Raw genomic sequence first — 13200 nt, 5'->3', positions numbered from 1 at the left:
CCCTGCACAGGAGAAGGTGCACTCGCAGCTGCACTAAGGATATACAGGGACACGCGAGGGCCCTGCACAGGAGAAGGTGCGCTCGCAGCTGCACTAAGGATATACTGGGACATGAGAGGGCCCTGCATAGGAGAAGGTGCGCTCTCAGCTGCACTAGGGATATACAGGGACACGAGAGGGCCTGCACAGGAGAAGGTGCACTTGCAGCTGCACTAGGGATATACAGGGACATGCGAGGGCCCTGCACAGGAGAAGGTGCGCTCTCAGCTGCACTAGGGATATACAAGGACATGATTGTGCCCTGCACAGGAGAAGGTGCGCTTGAAGCTGCACTAAGGATATACAGGGACATGCGTGGGCCCTGCACAGGAGAAGGTGCGCTCTCGGCTGCACTAGGGAAATACAAGGACATGATAGGGCCCTGCACAGGAGAAGGTGCGCTCTCACCTGCACTAAGGATATACAGGGACATGCGAGGGCCCTGCACAGGAGAAGGGTGCACTGCACAGGAGAAGGTGCACTCTCAGCTGCACTAAGGATATACAGGGACATGCGAGGGCGCTGCACTAGGGACATACAGCGACATGATTGGGCCCTGCACAGGAGAAGGTGCGCTGGCAGCTGAACTAGGGATATACATGGGCATGAGTGGGCCCTGCACAGGAGAAGGTGCGCTGGCAGCTGCACTAAGGACATACAGGGACATGCAAGGGCCCTGCACAGGAGAAGGTGCGCTCTCAGCTGCATTAAGGACATACAGGGACATGAGAGCGCCCTGCACAGGAGAAGATGCGCTCGCAGCTGAACTAGGGACATACAGGGACATGAGAGGGCCCTGTACAGGAGACGGTGCGCTCGCAGCTGCACTAAGGACATACAGGGACATGAGAGGGCCCTGCACAGGAGAAGGTGTCCTCTCAGCTGCACTAGGGACATACAGGGACATGCGAGGGCCCTGCACAGGAGAAGGTGTGCTCGCATCTGCACTAGGGACATACAGGGACATGAGTGGGCCCTGCACAGGAAAAGGTGCGCTCGCAGCTGCACTAGGGACATACAGGGACATGAGAGGGCCCTGCACAGGAGAAGGTGCGCTTGCAGCTGCACTAGGGGCATACACGGACATGAGTGAGCCCTGCACAGGAGATGGTGCGCTCTCAGCTACACTAGGGATATACAGGGACATGCGAGGGCCCTGAACAGGAGAAGGTGCGCTCGCAGCTGCACTAAGGATATACAGGGACATGCGAGGACCCTGCACAGGAAATGGTGCGCTCTCAGCTACACTAGGGATATACAGGGACATGCGAGGGCCCTGCACAGGAGAAGGTGCGCTCGCAGCTGCACTAGGGATATACTGGTACATGCGAGGGCCCTGCACAGGAGAAGGTGCGCTCTCAGCTGCACTAGGGATATACAGGGACATGATAGGGCCCTGCACAGGAGAAGCTGCGCTCTCAGCTGCACTAGGGATATACAGGGACATGAGAGGGCCCTGCACAGGAGAAGGTGCGCTCGCAGCTGCACTAGGGATATACAGGGACATGCGAGTGCCATGCACAGGAGAAGGTGCGCTCTAAGCTGCACTAGGGATATACAGGGACATGAGAGGGCCCTGAACAGGAGAAGGTGCACTTGCAGCTGCACTAAGGATATACAGGGACATGAGAGGGCCCTGCACAGGAGAAGGTGCGCTCTCAGCTGCACTAGGGATATACAGGGACATGATAGGGCCCTGCACAGGAGAAGGTGCGCTCTGAGCTGCACTAAGGATATACAGGGACATGAGAGGGCCATGCACAGGAGAAGGTGCACTCTCAGCTGCCCCAGGGATATACAGGGACATGATAGGGCCCTGCACAGTAGAGGGTGCACTCTCAGCTGCACTAAGGATGTACAGGGACATGCGAGAACCCTGCACAGGAGATGGCGCGCTCTCAGCTACACTAGGGATATACAGGAACATGCGAGGGCCCTGCACAGGAGAAGGTGCACTCGCAGCTGCACTTAGGATATACAGGGACACCAGAGGGCCCTGCACAGGAGAAGGTGCGCTCGCAGCTGCACTAAGGATATACAGAGACATGAGAGGGCCCTGCACAGGAGAAGGTGCGCTCTCAGCTGCACTAGGGATATACAGGGACATGAGAGGGCCCTGCACAGGAGAAGGTGTGCTCGCAGCTGCACTAGGGATATACAGGGAGATGCGAGGGCTCTGCACAGGAGAAGGTGCGCTCTAAGCTGCACTAAGGATATACAGGGACATGAGAGGGCCCTGCACAGGAGAAGGTGCACTTGCAGCTGCACTAAGGATATACAGGGACATGAGAGCAGGAGAAGGTGCGCTCTCAGATGCACTAGGGATATACAGGGACATGAGAGGGCCCTGCACAGGAGAAGGTGCGCTCGCAGCTGCACTAGGGATATACAGGGACATGCGAGTGCCCTGCACAGGAGAAGGTGCGCTCTCAGCTGCACTAAGGATATACAGGGACATGAGAGGGCCATGCACAGGAGAAGGTGCACTCTCAGCTGCCCCAGGGATATACAGGGACATGATAGGGCCCTGCACAGTAGAGGGTGCGCTCTCAGCTGCACTAAGGATATACAGGGACGTGCGAGGACCCTGCACAGAAGAAGGTGCGCTCGCAGCTGCACTAGGGATATACAGGGACATGCAAGGACCCTTCACAGGAGAAGGTGCGCTCTCAGCTGCACTAGGGATATACAGGGACATGATAGGGCCTTGCACAGGAGAAGGTGCGCTCTCAGCTGCACTGAGTTTATACAGGGACATGAGAGGGCCATGCACAGGAGAAGGTGCACTCTCAGCTGCCCCCGGGATATACAGGGACATGATAGGGCCCTGCACAGTAGAGGGTGCGCTCTCAGCTGCACTAAGGATATACAGGGACATGCAAGGACCCTGCACAGGATATGGCGCGCTCTCAGCTACACTAGGGATATACAGGGACATGCGAGGGCCCTGCACAGGAGATGGTGCACTCGCAGCTGCACTAAGGATATACAGGGACACGAGAGGGCCCTGCACAGGAGAAGGTGCACTCTCAGCTGCACTAAGGATATACAGGGACATGCGAGGGCCCTGCACACGAGAATCTCGCTCGCAGCTGCACTAAGGATATACAGGGACATGAGAGGGCTCGCACAGGAGATGGTGCGGTCTCAGCTGCACTAGGGATATACAGGGACATGAGAGGGCCCTGCACAGGAGAAGGTGCGCTCGCAGGTGTACTAGGGATATACAGGGACATGAGAGGGCCCTGCACAGGAGAAGGTGTGCTCGCAGCTGCACTAGGGATATACAGGGACATGCGAGGGCCCTGAAGGTGCACACTCAGCTGCACCAAGGATATACAGAGACATGCGAGGGCCCTGCACAGGAGAAGGTGCACTCTCAGCTGCACCAGGGATATATAGGGACATGATTGGGCCCTGCACAGTAGAGGGTGCGCTCTCAACTGCAGTAAGGATATACTGGGACATGCAAGGACCCTGCACAGGAGATGGTGCACTCTCAGCTACAGTAGGGATATACAGGGATATGCGAGGGCCTGCACAGGAGAAGGTGCACTCGCAGCTGCACTAAGGATATACAGGGACACGAGAGGGCCGTGCACAGGAGAAGGTGCACTCTCAGCTGCACTAAGGATATTCAGGGACATGAGAGGGCCCTGCACAGGAGAAGGTGCACTCGCAGCTGCACTGAGGATATACAGGGACATGAGAGGGCCCTGCACAGGAGAAGGTGCGCTCGCAGCTGCACTAAGGATATACAGGGACATGAGAGGGCCCTGCACAGGAGGTGTGCTTGCAGCTGCACTAGGGATATAAAGGGGCATGAGAGGGCCCTGCACAGGAGAAGGTGCGCTCTAAGCTGCACTAAGGATATACAGGGACATGAGAGGGCCCTGCACAGGAGAAGGTGCACTTGCAGCTGCACTAAGGATATACAGGGACATGAGAGGGCCCTGCACAGGAGAAGGTGCGCTCTTAGCGGCACTAGGGATATAAAGGGACATGAGAGGGCCCTCCACAGGAGAAGGTGCGCTCGCAGCTGCACTAGGGATATACAGGGACATGCGAGGGCCCTGCACAGGAGAAGGTGCGCTCTCAGCTGCACTAGGGATATACAGGGACATGATAGGGCCCTGCACAGGAGAAGGTGCGCTATCAGCTGCACTAAGGATATACAGGGACATGAGAGGGCCATGCACAGGAGAAGGCGCACTCTCAGCTGCCTCAGGGATATACATGGACATGATAGGGCCCTGCACAGTAGAGAGTGCGCTCTCAGCTGCACTAAGGATATACAGGGACATGCGAGGACCCTGCACAGGAGATGGTGCGCTCTCAGCTACACTAGGGATATACAGGGACATGCGAGGGCCCTGCACAGGAGAAGGTGCGCTCGCAGCTGCACTAGGGATATACAGGGACATGCGAGGGACCTGCACAGGAGAAGGTGCGCTCTCAGCTGCACTAGGGATATACAGGGACATGATAGGGCCCTGCACAGGAGAAGGTGCGCTCTCAGCTGCACTGAGTTTATACAGGGACATGAGAGGGCCATGCACAGGAGAAGGTGCACTCTCAGCTGCCCCAGGGATATACAGGGACATGATAGGGCCCTGCACAGTAGAGGGTGCGCTCTCAGCTGCACTAAGGATATACAGGGACATGCAAGGACCCTGCACAGGATATGGCGCGCTCTCAGCTACACTAGGGATATACAGGGACATGCGAGGGCCCTGCACAGGAGAAGGTGCACTCGCAGCTGCACTAAGGATATACAGGGACACGAGAGGGCCCTGCACAGGAGAAGGTGCACTCTCAGCTGCACTAAGGATATACAGGGACATGCGAGGGCCCTGCACAGGAGAAGGTGCACTCGCAGCTGCACTAAGTATATACAGGGACACGAGAGGGCCTTGCACAGGAGAAGGTGCACTCGCAGCTGCACTAAGCATATACAGGGACACGAGAGGGCCCTGCACAGGATAAGGTGCGATCTCAGCTGCACTAGGGATATACAGGGACACGATAGGGCCTTGCACAGGAGAAGGTGCGCTCGGAGCTGCACTAAGGATATACAGGGACACGTTAGGGCCCTGCACAGGAGAAGGTGCGCTTTCAGCTGCACTAGGGATACGCAGGGACATGCGAGGGCCCTGCACAGGAGAAGGTGCACTCGCAGCTGCACTAAGGATATACAGGGACACGAGAGGGCCCTGCACAGGAGAAGGTGCACTCTCAGCTGCACTAAGGATATACAGGGACATGCGAGGGCCCTGCACAGGAGAAGGTGGACTCGCAGCTGCACTAAGGACATACAGGGACATGAGAGGGCACTGCACAGGAGAAGGTGCGCTCGCAGCTGCACTAAGGATATACAGGGACACGAGAGGTCCCTGCACAGGAGAAGGTGCACTCTCAGCTGCACTAGGGATATACAGGGACACGAGAGGGGCCCTGTACAGGAGAAGGAGCGCTCGCAGCTGCACTAGGGATATACAGGGACACGCGAGGGCCCTGCACAGGAGAAGGTGCGCTCTCAGCTGCACTAGGGATATACATTGACACGATAGGGCCCTGCACAGGAGAAGGTGCGCTCGCAGCTGCACTAAGGATATACAGGGACATGCGAGGGCCCTGCACAGGAGAAGGTGCGCTCACAGCTGCACTAGGGATATACAGGGACATGCGAGGGCCCTGCACAGGAGAAGGTGCGCTCTCAGCTGCACTAGGGATATACAGGGACACGAGAGGGCCCTGCACAGGAGAAGGTGCACTCGCAGCTGCACTAAGGATATACAGGGACACGCGAGGGCCCTGCACAGGAGAAGGTGCGCTCGCAGCTGCACTAAGGATATACTGGGATATGAGAGGGCCCTGCACAGGAGAAGGTGCGCTCTCAGCTGCACTAGGGATATACAGGGACACGAGAGGGCCCTGCACAGGAGAAGGTGCACTTGCAGCTGCACTAGGGATATACAGGGACATGCGAGGGCCTTGCACAGGAGAAGGTGCGCTCTCAGCTGCACTAGGGAAATACAAGGACATGATAGGGCCCTGCACAGGAGAAGGTGCGCTCTCAGCTGCACTAAGGATATACAGGGACATGCGAGGGCCCTGCACAGGAGAAGGTGCGCTCTCAGCGGCACTAGGGATATACAGGGACATGCGAGGGCCCTGCACAGGAGAAGGGTGCACTGCACAGGAGAAGGTGCACTCTCAGCTGCACTAAGGATATACAGGGACATGCGAGGGCGCTGCACTAGGGACATACAGCGACATGAGTGGGCCCTGCACAGGAGAAGGTGCGCTGGCAGTTGCACTATGGATATACAGGGATATGAGTGGGCCCTGCACAGGAGAAGGTGCGCTGGCAGCTGCACTAAGGACATACAGGGACATGCAAGGGCCCTGCACAGGAGAAGGTGCGCTCTTAGCTGCACTAGGGATATAAAGGGACATGAGAGGGCCCTGCACAGGAGAAGGTGCGCTCGCAGCTGCACTAGGGATATACAGGGACATGCGAGGGCCCTGCACAGGAGAAGGTGCGCTCTCAGCTGCACTAGGGATATACAGGGACATGATAGGGCCCTGCACAGGAGAAGGTGCGCTATCAGCTGCACTAAGGATATACAGGGACATGAGAGGGCCAAGCACAGGAGAAGGTGCACTCTCAGCTGCCTCAGGGATATACATGGACATGATAGGGCCCTGAACAGTAGAGGGTGCGCTCTCAGCTGCACTAAGGATATACAGGGACATGCGAGGACCCTGCACAGGAGATGGTGCGCTCTCAGCTAAACTAGGGATATACAGGGACATGCGAGGGCCCTGCACAGGAGAAGGTGCGCTCGCAGCTGCACTAGGGATATACAGGGACATGCGAGGGACCTGCACAGGAGAAGGTGCGCTCTCAGCTGCACTAGGGATATACAGGGACATGATAGGGCCCTGCACAGGAGAAGGTGCGCTCTCAGCTGCACTGAGTTTATACAGGGACATGAGAGGGCCATGCACAGGAGAAGGTGCACTCTCAGCTGCCCCAGGGATATACAGGGACATGATAGGGCCCTGCACAGTAGAGGGTGCGCTCTCAGCTGCACTAAGGATATACAGGGACATGCAAGGACCCTGCACAGGATATGGCGCGCTCTCAGCTACACTAGGGATATACAGGGACATGCAAGGGTCCTGCACAGGAGAAGGTGCACTCGCAGCTGCACTAAGGATATACAGGGGCACGAGAGGGCCCTGCACAGGAGAAGGTGCACTCTCAGCTGCACTAAGGATATACAGGGACATGCGAGGGCCCTGCACAGGAGAAGGTGCACTCGCAGCTGCACTAAGGATACACAGGGACACGAGAGGGCCCTGCACAGGAGAAGGTGCACTCGCAGCTGCACTAAGGAAAATCAGGGACACGAGAGGGCCCTGCACAGGATAAGGTGCGATCTCAGCTGCACTAGGGATATACAGGGACACGATAGGGCCTTGCACAGGAGAAGGTGCGCAAGCAGCTGCACTAAGGATATACAGGGACACGTTAGGGCCCTGCACAGGTGAAGGTGCGCTTTCAGCTGCACTAGGGATACGCAGGGACATGCGAGGGCCCTGCACAGGAGAAGGTGCACTCGCAGCTGCACTAAGGATATACAGGGACATGAGAGGGCCCTGCACAGGAGAAGGTGCACTCTCAGCTGCACTAAGGATATACATGGACATGCGAGGGCCCTGCACAGGAGAAGGTGGACTCACAGCTGCACTAAGGATATACAGGGACATGAGAGGGCACTGCACAGGAGAAGGTGCGCTCGCAGCTGCACTAAGGATATGCAGGGACACGAGAGGTCCCTGCATAGGAGAAGGTGCACTCTCAGCTGCACTAGGGATATACAGGGACACGAGAGGGGCCCTGTACAGGAGAAGGTGCGCTCGCAGCTGCACTAGGGATATACAGGGACACGCGAGGGCCCTGCACAGGAGAAGGTGCGCTCTCAGCTGCACTAGGGATATACATTGACACGATAGGGCCCTGCACAGGAGAAGGTGCGCTCGCAGCTGCACTAAGGATATACAGGGACATGCGAGGGCCCTGCACTGGAGAAGGTGCGCTCTCAGCTGCACTAGGGATATACAAGGACATGATAGGGCCCTGCACGGAGAAGGTGCGCTTGCAGCTGCACTAAGGATATACACGGACATGCGTGGGCCCTGCACAGGAGAAGGTGCGCTCTCAGCTGCACTAGGGAAATACAAGGACATGATAGGGCCCTGCACAGGAGAAGGTGCGCTCTCAGCTGCACTAAGGATATACAGGGACATGCGAGGGCCCTGCACAGGAGAAGGTGCGCTGTCAGCTGCACTAGGGATATCCATGGACATGCGAGGGCCCTGCACAGGAGAAGGGTGCACTGCACAGGAGAAGGTGCACTCTCAGCTGCACTAAGGATATACAGGGACATGCGAGGGCGCTGCACTAGGGATATACAGCGACATGAGTGGGCCCTGCACAGGAGAAGGTGCGCTGGCAGCTGCACTAGAAATATACAGGGACATGAGTGGGCCCTGCACAGGAGAAGGTGCGCTGGCAGCTGCACTAAGGACATACAGGGACATGCGAGGGCCCTGCACAGGAGAAGGTGCGCTCTCAGCTGCATTAAGGACATACAGGGACATGTTAGCGCCCTGCACAGGAGACGGTGCGCTCGCAGCTGCACTAAGGACATACAGGGACATCAGAGGGCCCTGCACAGGAGAAGGTGCGCTCTCAGCTGCACTAGGGACATACAGGGACATGCGAGGGCCCTGCACAGGAGAAGGTGCGCTCGCATCTGCACTAGGGACATACAGGGACATGAGTGGGCCCTGCACAGGAGAACGTGTGCTCGCAGCTGCACTACGGACATACAGGGACATGAGAGGGCCCTGCACAGGAGAAGGTGCACTCGCAGCTGCACTAGGGACATACAGGGACATGAGTGAGCCCTGCACAGGAGAAGGTGCGCTCGCAGCTGCACTAGGGACATACAGGGACATGAAAGGGCCCTGCACAGGAGAAGGTGCGCTCGCAGCTGCACTAGGGACATAGAGGGACATGAGGGGGCCCTGCACAGGAGATGGTGCACTCTCAGCTACACTAGGGACATACGGGGACATGAGTGGTCCCTGCACAGGAGAAGGTGCACTCTCAGCTGCACTAAGGATATACAGGGACATGCGAGGGCCCTGCAGAGGAGAAGGTGGACTTGCAGGTGCACTAAGGATATACAGGGACATGAGAGGGCCCTGCACAGGAGAAGGTGCACTCGCAGCTGCACTAAGGATATACAGGGACACGAGAGGGCCCTGCACAGGAGAAGGTGCGCTTGCAGCTGCACTAGGGATATACAGGGACACGCGAGGGCTCTGCACAGGAGAAGGTGCACTCTCAGCTGCACTAGGGAGATACAGGGACATGATAGGGCCCTGCACAGGAGAAGGTGCGCTCTCAGCTGCACTAAGGATGTACAGGGACATGCGAGGGCCCTGCACAGGAGAAGGTGCGCTCTCAGCTGCACTAGGGATATACAGGGACATGCGAGGGCCCTGCACAGGAGAAGGTGCGCTCGCAGCTGCACTAGGGATATACAGGGACACGAGAGGGCCCTGCACAGGAGAAGGTGCAATCGCAGCTGCACTAAGGATATATAGGGACACGCAAGGGCCCTGCACAGGAGAAGGTGCATTCACAGCTGCACTAAGGATATACAGGGACATGAGAGGGCCCTGCACAGGAGAAGGTGCGCTCGCAGCTGCACTAGGGATATACTGGGACATGCGAGGGCCCTGCACAGGAGAAGGTGCGCTCTCAGCTGCACTAGGGATATACAAGGACATGATAGGGCCCTGCACAGGAGAAGGTGCACTCTCAGCTGCACTAGGATATACAGGGACATGAGAGGGCCCTGCACAGGAGAAGGTGCGCTCGCAGCTGCACTAGGGATATACAGGGACATGCGAGGGCCCTGCACAGGAGAAGGTGCGCTCTCAGCTGCACTAAGGATATACAGGGACATGCGAGGGCCCTGCACAGGAGAAGGTGCGCTCTCAGCTGCACTAGGGATATACAGGGACATGTGAGGTCCCTGCACAGGAGAAGGGTGCACTGCACAGGAGAAGGTGCACTCTCAGCTGCACTTAGAATATACAGGGACATGCGAGGGTGCTGCACTAGGGATATACAGCAACATGAGTGGGCCCTGCACAGGAGAAGGTGCGCTGGCAGCTGCACTAGGGATATACAGAGACATGAGTGGGCCCTGCACAGGAGAAGGTGTGCTGGCAGCTGCACTAAGGACATACAGGGACATGCGAGGGCCCTGCACAGGCGAAGGTGCGCTCTCAGCTGCATTAAGGACATACAGGGACATGAGAGCGCCCTGCATAGGAGAAGGTGCGCTCGCAGCTGTACTAGGGACATTGAGGGACATGAGAGGGCCCTGCAGAGGAGAAGGTGCGCTCGCAGCTGCACTAGGGCCATACATGGACATGAGGGGGCCCTGCACAGGAGATGGTGCGCTCTCAGCTGCACTAGGGACATACAGGGACATGCGAGGGCCCCGCACAACAGAAGGTGTGCTCGCAGCTGCACTAGGGACATACAGGGACATGAGAGGGCCCTGCACAGGAGAAGGTGCACTCGCAGCTGCACTAGGGACATACAGGGACATGAGTGAGCCCTGCACAGGAGAAGGTGCGCTCGCAGCTGCACTAGGGACATACAGGGACATGAAAGGGCCCTGCACAGGAGAAGGTGCGCTCGCAGCTGCACTAGGGACATAGAGGGACATGAGGGGGCCCTGCACAGGAGATGGTGCACTCTCAGCTACACTAGGGACATACGGGGACATGAGTGGTCCCTGCACAGGAGAAGGTGCACTCTCAGCTGCACTAAGGATATACAGGGACATGCGAGGGCCCTGCAGAGGAGAAGGTGGACTTGCAGGTGCACTAAGGATATACAGGGACATGAGAGGGCCCTGCACAGGAGAAGGTGCACTCGCAGCTGCACTAAGGATATACAGGGACACGAGAGGGCCCTGCACAGGAGAAGGTGCGCTTGCAGCTGCACTAGGGATATACAGGGACACGCGAGGGCTCTGCACAGGAGAAGGTGCACTCTCAGCTGCACTAGGGAGATACAGGGACATGATAGGGCCCTGCACAGGAGAAGGTGCGCTCTCAGCTGCACTAAGGATGTACAGGGACATGCGAGGGCCCTGCACAGGAGAAGGTGCGCTCTCAGCTGCACTAGGGATATACAGGGACATGCGAGGGCCCTGCACAGGAGAAGGTGCGCTCGCAGCTGCACTAGGGATATACAGGGACACGAGAGGGCCCTGCACAGGAGAAGGTGCAATCGCAGCTGCACTAAGGATATATAGGGACACGCAAGGGCCCTGCACAGGAGAAGGTGCATTCACAGCTGCACTAAGGATATACAGGGACATGAGAGGGCCCTGCACAGGAGAAGGTGCGCTCGCAGCTGCACTAGGGATATACTGGGACATGCGAGGGCCCTGCACAGGAGAAGGTGCGCTCTCAGCTGCACTAGGGATATACAAGGACATGATAGGGCCCTGCACAGGAGAAGGTGCACTCTCAGCTGCACTAGGATATACAGGGACATGAGAGGGCCCTGCACAGGAGAAGGTGCGCTCGCAGCTGCACTAGGGATATACAGGGACATGCGAGGGCCCTGCACAGGAGAAGGTGCGCTCTCAGCTGCACTAAGGATATACAGGGACATGCGAGGGCCCTGCACAGGAGAAGGTGCGCTCTCAGCTGCACTAGGGATATACAGGGACATGTGAGGTCCCTGCACAGGAGAAGGGTGCACTGCACAGGAGAAGGTGCACTCTCAGCTGCACTTAGAATATACAGGGACATGCGAGGGTGCTGCACTAGGGATATACAGCAACATGAGTGGGCCCTGCACAGGAGAAGGTGCGCTGGCAGCTGCACTAGGGATATACAGAGACATGAGTGGGCCCTGCACAGGAGAAGGTGTGCTGGCAGCTGCACTAAGGACATACAGGGACATGCGAGGGCCCTGCACAGGCGAAGGTGCGCTCTCAGCTGCATTAAGGACATACAGGGACATGAGAGCGCCCTGCATAGGAGAAGGTGCGCTCGCAGCTGTACTAGGGACATTGAGGGACATGAGAGGGCCCTGCAGAGGAGAAGGTGCGCTCGCAGCTGCACTAGGGCCATACATGGACATGAGGGGGCCCTGCACAGGAGATGGTGCGCTCTCAGCTGCACTAGGGACATACAGGGACATGCGAGGGCCCCGCACAACAGAAGGTGTGCTCGCAGCTGCACTAGGGACATACAGGGACATGAGTGGGCCCTGCACAGGAGAAGGTGCGCTCGCAGCTGCACTAGGTACATACAGGGACATGAGAGGGCCCTGCACAGGGAAAGGTGCACTCGCAGCTGCACTAGGGACATACATGGACATGAGGGGGCCCTGCACAGGAGATGGTGCGCTCTCAGCTACACTAGGGACATACAGGCACATGAATGGTCCCTGCACAGGAGAAGGTGCACTCGCTGCTGCACAAAGGACATAGAGGGACATGAGAGGGTCCTGCACAGGAGAAGGTGCACTCTCAGCTGCACTAAGGGCATACATGGACATGAGAGGGCCCTGCACAGGAGAAGGTGCACTCGCAGCTGCACTAAGGATATACAGGGACACAAGAGGGCCCAGCACAGGAGAAGGTGTGCTCTCAGCTGCACTAGGGATACACAGGGACACGAGAGGGCCCTGCACAGGAGAAGGTGCGCTCGCAGCTGCACTAGGGATATACAGGGACACGCGAGGGCCCTGCACAGGAGAAGGCACGCTCTCAGCTGCACTAAGGACATACAGGGACACGAGCGGGCCCTGCATAGGAGAAGGTGCACTCTCAGCTGCCCTAAGGATATACAGGGACACGAGAGGGCCCTGCACAGGAGAAGGTGCACAGGGACATGCGAGGGCCCTGCACAGGAGAAGGTGCACTGTCCGCTGCACTAAACCACGGGTACAGAGATGCTCAACGTGGCCACGGCGAGGCGTCTTTCCACACATCTAGGCCGCAGCTACTACCACCTCTAACGTCAAGGTGGACTGAAAAT

Source organism: Ambystoma mexicanum, chromosome 3p, assembly GCF_040938575.1.
Source record: "Ambystoma mexicanum isolate Mex_15411 chromosome 3p, UKY_AmexF1_1, whole genome shotgun sequence".
Lineage (NCBI taxonomy): Eukaryota > Metazoa > Chordata > Amphibia > Caudata > Ambystomatidae > Ambystoma > Ambystoma mexicanum.
Note: the sequence above shows the minus strand (reverse complement) of the source record.